This window comes from Schistocerca americana, unplaced genomic scaffold (assembly GCF_021461395.2).
Source record: "Schistocerca americana isolate TAMUIC-IGC-003095 unplaced genomic scaffold, iqSchAmer2.1 HiC_scaffold_236, whole genome shotgun sequence".
NCBI lineage: Eukaryota > Metazoa > Arthropoda > Insecta > Orthoptera > Acrididae > Schistocerca > Schistocerca americana.
In genome coordinates, this window is record NW_025725946.1 from 140,001 (window position 1) to 147,500 (window position 7,500).

At 51.9% G+C, this 7,500-nt stretch overlaps 1 non-coding gene across 1 annotated transcript in view; it reads right to left on the minus strand.

The window, feature by feature from the left end:
* LOC124575327 overlaps positions 1–1,652 on the minus strand; it is a 1,910-nt gene extending 258 nt beyond the window's left edge. Inside the window, exon 1 of the ribosomal RNA XR_006972419.1 lies at positions 1–1,652. This exon is cut by the window's left edge and continues 258 nt beyond it. This is a non-coding gene — a ribosomal RNA (small subunit ribosomal RNA).
* Positions 1,653–7,500: the final 5,848 nt, after the last annotated feature.

Consider the following 7,500-nt stretch of genomic DNA (forward strand, 5'->3'; position numbering starts at 1 on the left):
AATCCCTAGCACGAAGGAGGTTCAGCGGGTTACCCCGACCTTTCGGCCTAGGAAGACACGCTGATTCCTTCAGTGTAGCGCGCGTGCGGCCCAGAACATCTAAGGGCATCACAGACCTGTTATTGCTCAATCTCGTGCGGCTAGAAGCCGCCTGTCCCTCTAAGAAGAAAAGTAATCGCTGACAGCACGAAGGATGTCACGCGACTAGTTAGCAGGCTAGAGTCTCGTTCGTTATCGGAATTAACCAGACAAATCGCTCCACCAACTAAGAACGGCCATGCACCACCACCCACCGAATCAAGAAAGAGCTATCAATCTGTCAATCCTTCCGGTGTCCGGGCCTGGTGAGGTTTCCCGTGTTGAGTCAAATTAAGCCGCAGGCTCCACTCCTGGTGGTGCCCTTCCGTCAATTCCTTTAAGTTTCAGCTTTGCAACCATACTTCCCCCGGAACCCAAAAGCTTTGGTTTCCCGGAGGCTGCCCGCCGAGTCATCGGAGGAACTGCGGCGGATCGCTGGCTGGCATCGTTTATGGTTAGAACTAGGGCGGTATCTGATCGCCTTCGAACCTCTAACTTTCGTTCTTGATTAATGAAAACATACTTGGCAAATGCTTTCGCTTCTGTTCGTCTTGCGACGATCCAAGAATTTCACCTCTAACGTCGCAATACGAATGCCCCCGCCTGTCCCTATTAATCATTACCTCGGGTTCCGAAAACCAACAAAATAGAACCGAGGTCCTATTCCATTATTCCATGCACACAGTATTCAGGCGGGCTTGCCTGCTTTAAGCACTCTAATTTGTTCAAAGTAAACGTGCCGGCCCACCGAGACACTCACTCAAGAGCACCCTGGTAGGATTGCAACGGGGTCCGCCTCGGGACGCACGAGCACGCACGAGGCGCGTCGCACGCCTTCAGCTCGCCCCACCGGCAGGACGTCCCACGATACATGCCAGTTAAACACCGACGGGCGGTGAACCAACAGCGTGGGACACAAATCCAACTACGAGCTTTTTAACCGCAACAACTTTAATATACGCTATTGGAGCTGGAATTACCGCGGCTGCTGGCACCAGACTTGCCCTCCAATAGATACTCGTTAAAGGATTTAAAGTGTACTCATTCCGATTACGGGGCCTCGGATGAGTCCCGTATCGTTATTTTTCGTCACTACCTCCCCGTGCCGGGAGTGGGTAATTTGCGCGCCTGCTGCCTTCCTTGGATGTGGTAGCCGTTTCTCAGGCTCCCTCTCCGGAATCGAACCCTGATTCCCCGTTACCCGTTACAACCATGGTAGGCGCAGAACCTACCATCGACAGTTGATAAGGCAGACATTTGAAAGATGCGTCGCCGGTACGAGGACCGTGCGATCAGCCCAAAGTTATTCAGAGTCACCAAGGCAAACGGACCGGACGAGCCGACCGATTGGTTTTGATCTAATAAAAGCGTCCCTTCCATCTCTGGTCGGGACTCTGTTTGCATGTATTAGCTCTAGAATTACCACAGTTATCCAAGTAACGTGGGTACGATCTAAGGAACCATAACTGATTTAATGAGCCATTCGCGGTTTCACCTTAATGCGGCTTGTACTGAGACATGCATGGCTTAATCTTTGAGACAAGCATATGACTACTGGCAGGATCAACCAGGGAGCTGCGTCAACTAGAGCTGAGCAGCCGGCCGCCCGGGAGTGTGTCCCGGGGGCCCGCGCGAACACGCAAGCGTCCGCTCAATTATTCTGCAAACAGGAGGAGGCTGAGCTCCCCTGCACGATACACCTCGAAACCCTCTCAGGTCCCGGCGGCGCGCAGCGCCGTCCTAAGTACTTGGTCGGGTTCGAGAGAGGCGCAATCGCCCGGAGTTTGGCGAGTAGACGCTTTAGGTGCGACCACCCGTGCTCCCAACTGAGCTTGCCGCTGCCGACAGAGGCCCGGGAGCGTGCTGTCGTGGCATTGCCGGCGGGAGACAACACGCGCCACCTACGGTGGCCGGCAGCTCCAACGCCAGCGCCACAGAAGGACAAAAGCCCCACTTGGGTGCCGAAGCGAACTCTCCCAGCACAGCGCACGCGCCAACACGTCCGCACAGCTGCGATACAAACCACCTGCGAGAACCGCAGAGGCGACCGAGCAGCAGACGGCGTCGCGGCGCCGAGCGCCGGGCGGCGGCGCATCCTCAGCGCACACAGTCCTCAATCGGACCAGCACACTGCAGATGTCCACCGCGCTTCGCACCGGGCCCGCGAGGACCTACTTTGGCCGCACGGCGCCGCGTGCAGGGTGCGCCGGCGCGCAGCTGCGCCGCCTGCCGCCTCCGTCGGCCGGCGCGCCTGCCACTGGCCGCCCCCACCAGCCGGCTGTAGCGCGTGCGCCCACGCACCGCGCGGCCAGCACGCCGGGAGGCCCCCCCTCACCGGCCGGGGACGGTCCCACCCAGCCACCGCCGCGTATCGCTTCACACCCACATGCCATTCACGTTCGTGGGCATGGTGGGTATCGCTGAAACAACCGGTTGGTAGCTCAACCGATCGTCGCCATCACTGATTCACCTCTAGCGAGAACAACCGCACCACAACGGTTTACCAGTTGTTCATTTGCGTAACGTCACCAGCAAACGTAGACGTCCATCGCCATTTGCAAATTCAACGATTGTTGCATGCCTGTGTCAGGTGTCACGACACACTATGTCTGCCCACATACACGCAACAACATGTGCACGCTTCGCGAACACGTGGAAGGTGGCCCCCGTACGTATGCGATGTCCATTGCGCGAACGACTGTCAACCGGCCTCTGTCGCATGTCGCAGATGTGGAACGCAGTGCACCATGCTGTCACGGTGTGTGAGAAGAGACGACTACGTCTGACAACACGCGCCACTACATCAACAGACGGCTCATGCTGATCGCCATCCAGGGCATACCACACTGCAATCCGGCTCTTATAGGGAGACGACACATAGCTGAGTGCACAACAGTTGGACCGCATGGTTCGCCGTTGTTGGCGCAGTCGTTGTACGGTCACATGTACCACGATGTATCATTCAGTACATGAGGACCAATGTGCAGTACAGTGTGTGATTTGGACGTACAACATCAGCGGACAGTTGACACAGGCCGTACCACAGCGTAGGCTAAGTGCTTCGCCATGCGAATGCCAATGAACAACTGCGAAGGGCATTGAGCATGTACGTCCTGCTGCCATCCACATTACAGTGTATCGCTGCAAGGTGTTTAACATGAAGCGATACACTGGGGACCAGGCAGTGCGAGTAGCAAACTATATTGCGGGGGTTGCAGTTAGGCAACACTACACTAATTTAACGCGTCGTATGACAATTACAGAGCGGGTTAAGGCCCAACGTGTGTTGGGTTAAGGCCCAACGTGTGTTGGGTTAAGGCCCAACGTGTGTTGGGTTAAGGCCCAACGTGTGTTGGGTTAAGGCCCAACGTGTGTTGGGTTAAGGCCCAACGTGTGTTGGGTTAAGGCCCAACGTGTGTTGGGTTAAGGCCCAACGTGTGTTGGGTTAAGGCCCAACGTGTGTTGGGTTAAGGCCCAACGTGTGTTGGGTTAAGGCCCAACGTGTGTTGGGTTAAGGCCCAACGTGTGTTGGGTTAAGGCCCAACGTGTGTTGGGTTAAGGCCCAACGTGTGTTGGGTTAAGGCCCAACGTGGGTTGGGTTAAGGCGCAACGTGGGTTGGGTTAAGGCCCAACGTGAGTTGGGTTAAGGCGCAACGTGGGTTGGGTTAAGGCGCAACGTGGGTTGGGTTAAGGCGCAACGTGGGTTAGGTTAAGGCGCAACGTGGGTTAGGTTAAGGCGCAACGTAGGTTAGGTTAAGGCGCAATATAGGTTAGGTTAAGGCGCAATATAGGTTAGGTTAAGGCGCAATATAGGTTAGGTTAAGGCGCAATATAGGTTAGGTTAAGGCGCAATATAGGTTAGGTTAAGGCGCAATATAGGTTAGGTTAAGGCGCAACGTAGGTTAGGTTAAGGCGCAACATAGGTTAGGTTAAGGCGCAACATAGGTTAGGTTAAGGCGCAACATGGGTTAGGTTAAGGCGCAATATAGGTTAGGTTAAGGCACAATATGGGTTAGGTTAAGGCACAATATGGGTTAGGTTAAGGCACAATATGGGTTAGGTTAAGGCACAATATGGGTTAGGTTAAGGCACAATATGGGTTAGGTTAAGGCACAATATGGGTTAGGTTAAGGCACAATATGGGTTAGGTTAAGGCACAATATGGGTTAGGTTAAGGCACAATATGGGTTAGGTTAAGGCACAATATGGGTTAGGTTAAGGCACAATATGGGTTAGGTTAAGGCACAATATGGGTTAGGTTAAGGCACAATATGGGTTAGGTTAAGGCACAATATGGGTTAGGTTAAGGCACAATATGGGTTAGGTTAAGGCACAATATGGGTTAGGTTAAGGCACAATATGGGTTAGGTTAAGGCACAATATGGGTTAGGTTAAGGCACAATATGGGTTAGGTTAAGGCACAATATGGGTTAGGTTAAGGCACAATATGGGTTAGGTTAAGGCACAATATGGGTTAGGTTAAGGCACAATATGGGTTAGGTTAAGGCACAATATGGGTTAGGTTAAGGCACAATATGGGTTAGGTTAAGGCACAATATGGGTTAGGTTAAGGCACAATATGGGTTAGGTTAAGGCACAATATGGGTTAGGTTAAGGCACAATATGGGTTAGGTTAAGGCACAATATGGGTTAGGTTAAGGCACAATATGGGTTAGGTTAAGGCACAATATGGGTTAGGTTAAGGCACAATATGGGTTAGGTTAAGGCACAATATGGGTTAGGTTAAGGCACAATATGGGTTAGGTTAAGGCACAATATGGGTTAGGTTAAGGCACAATATGGGTTAGGTTAAGGCACAATATGGGTTAGGTTAAGGCACAATATGGGTTAGGTTAAGGCACAATATGGGTTAGGTTAAGGCACAATATGGGTTAGGTTAAGGCACAACGTGGGTTAGGTTAAGGCACAACGTGGGTTAGGTTAAGGCACAACGTGGGTTAGGTTAAGGCACAACGTGGGTTAGGTTAAGGCACAACGTGGGTTAGGTTAAGGCACAACGTGGGTTAGGTTAAGGCACAACGTGGGTTAGGTTAAGGCACAACGTGGGTTAGGTTAAGGCACAACGTGGGTTAGGTTAAGGCACAATACGGGTTAGGTTAAGGCACAATACGGGTTAGGTTAAGGCACAATACGGGTTAGGTTAAGGCACAATACGGGTTAGGTTAAGGCACAATACGGGTTAGGTTAAGGCACAATACGGGTTAGGTTAAGGCACAATACGGGTTAGGTTAAGGCACAATACGGGTTAGGTTAAGGCACAATACGGGTTAGGTTAAGGCACAATACGGGTTAGGTTAAGGCACAATACGGGTTAGGTTAAGGCACAATACGGGTTAGGTTAAGGCACAATACGGGTTAGGTTAAGGTACAATACGGGTTAGGTTAAGGCACAATACGGGTTAGGTTAAGGCACAATACGGGTTAGGTTAAGGCACAATACGGGTTAGGTTAAGGCACAATACGGGTTAGGTTAAGGCACAATACGGGTTAGGTTAAGGCACAATACGGGTTAGGTTAAGGCACAATACGGGTTAGGTTAAGGCACAATACGGGTTAGGTTAAGGCACAATACGGGTTAGGTTAAGGCACAATACGGGTTAGGTTAAGGCACAATACGGGTTAGGTTAAGGCACAATACGGGTTAGGTTAAGGCACAATACGGGTTAGGTTAAGGCACAATACGGGTTAGGTTAAGGCACAATACGGGTTAGGTTAAGGCACAACGTGGGTTAGGTTAAGGCACAACGTGGGTTAGGTTAAGGCACAACGTGGGTTAGGTTAAGGCACAACGTGGGTTAGGTTAAGGCACAACGTGGGTTAGGTTAAGGCACAACGTGGGTTAGGTTAAGGCACAACGTGGGTTAGGTTAAGGCACAATACGGGTTAGGTTAAGGCACAATACGGGTTAGGTTAAGGCACAATACGGGTTAGGTTAAGGCACAATACGGGTTAGGTTAAGGCACAATACGGGTTAGGTTAAGGCACAATACGGGTTAGGTTAAGGCACAATACGGGTTAGGTTAAGGCACAATACGGGTTAGGTTAAGGCACAATACGGGTTAGGTTAAGGTACACATTGTTGTAAGGAAAGGTGTTTTGGGGGGGGGGGGGGCCGGTTTGTTGATTGTGATTATCGTAAGTAAATGACTGCGGCATCATCTGATTTGCCACGTCAGGGTGCACCTTTGGCTCATAACAGGCGGCGCTCTGATTCCATGCTTGTGGCAGACCTGTGTCTTTCATTCCTGCCATTGTTTGTGTGCTGTGACAGGAGGCAGTATTGTGATGTTGGGTGTACCCCTGTGTAGGACATGTGTGGGTGTTGGTGGCTTAGCTGAGCAATGGTGGTTGTCGGAAGGGTGGGATATTCTGTTTTGTGAGTGGACCTCCCGGTCTGGTTATGATAGTGTGGATAGTCTAATGTGGCGGAGAGGATGCACTGGGTGTTGTTCCATGCTGGTGCTTACATATTGTCTCTGTGCCTGTTACAGGCAGAGAGTAGTGCGTGATAAGAGTGTCTGGCTGACGTGTGGTTGTGATTGTGAGCAGAGTCTTTCAGCATGTATACGGACAGTTGTATACATTATCTGTATTTTGATGGCTCTATCTATTACTAATCAGCGCCGTGTATACGTTTCATCCGGTTCCAGTCGAAACTGTTGTATCTCTGTACATTAGTGACACGGCGAGGCCGCCATGTAGTTACTCGTCTCGGCAGCTTCCACCGGTGTATGGCAAATGATTATAAGGAATCAGTCTAGTCGTCAATACCGATAGTGTGACGTCACATGTCTGGGGTGGGGGACGCTGCGCCCTTCCGGTGGGTCATGGCCTAGAAAGACTCTTCCCACGCAGGGGGGCTTGGACTGTCATTGACTCTTCCGACTAATATACTTGCCGTACGTTTTTGCGACTGCGAGTGCAACGCTCACCGGTACCGACATGGATGGAGCGCCTCCTAGCTGACCGCTGAGCATCTGCATTCGTACAGAGAGCAACGCGATCGCGTCTGTAGCTCGTAAGTGGTACAGCTCGCAGCTCATGTATAGGGACAGCGGGAATGTCGCATATTGGACATAACTCTTCATGAAACGCACGTTATAGGGGTGGATTGCACATTGCGCGTGCGAGCAAAGTCCGCCGTTCATCCGCTGGAGTTGCGGGTTGGGCGGTTGGGGTGGGGCACGAACGGGTGCAGGTGGAGTGATTGCCGGTCCACGACTTCGTGCGGCAGAGGCGCTGGCGTTGGGGTGCTGTTGTCGACAGAGGATGCAGGCTTTGTGGGTGGGGTCGAAAGAAGGGCACTGTGGGCCCATGGCTGTCTTAGTCGGCTTGGCGTCTCATAGATGACGGTATCGTCGTTGCAGGAGGTCATGTTGCGGGAGACCTACAGATGGCGGT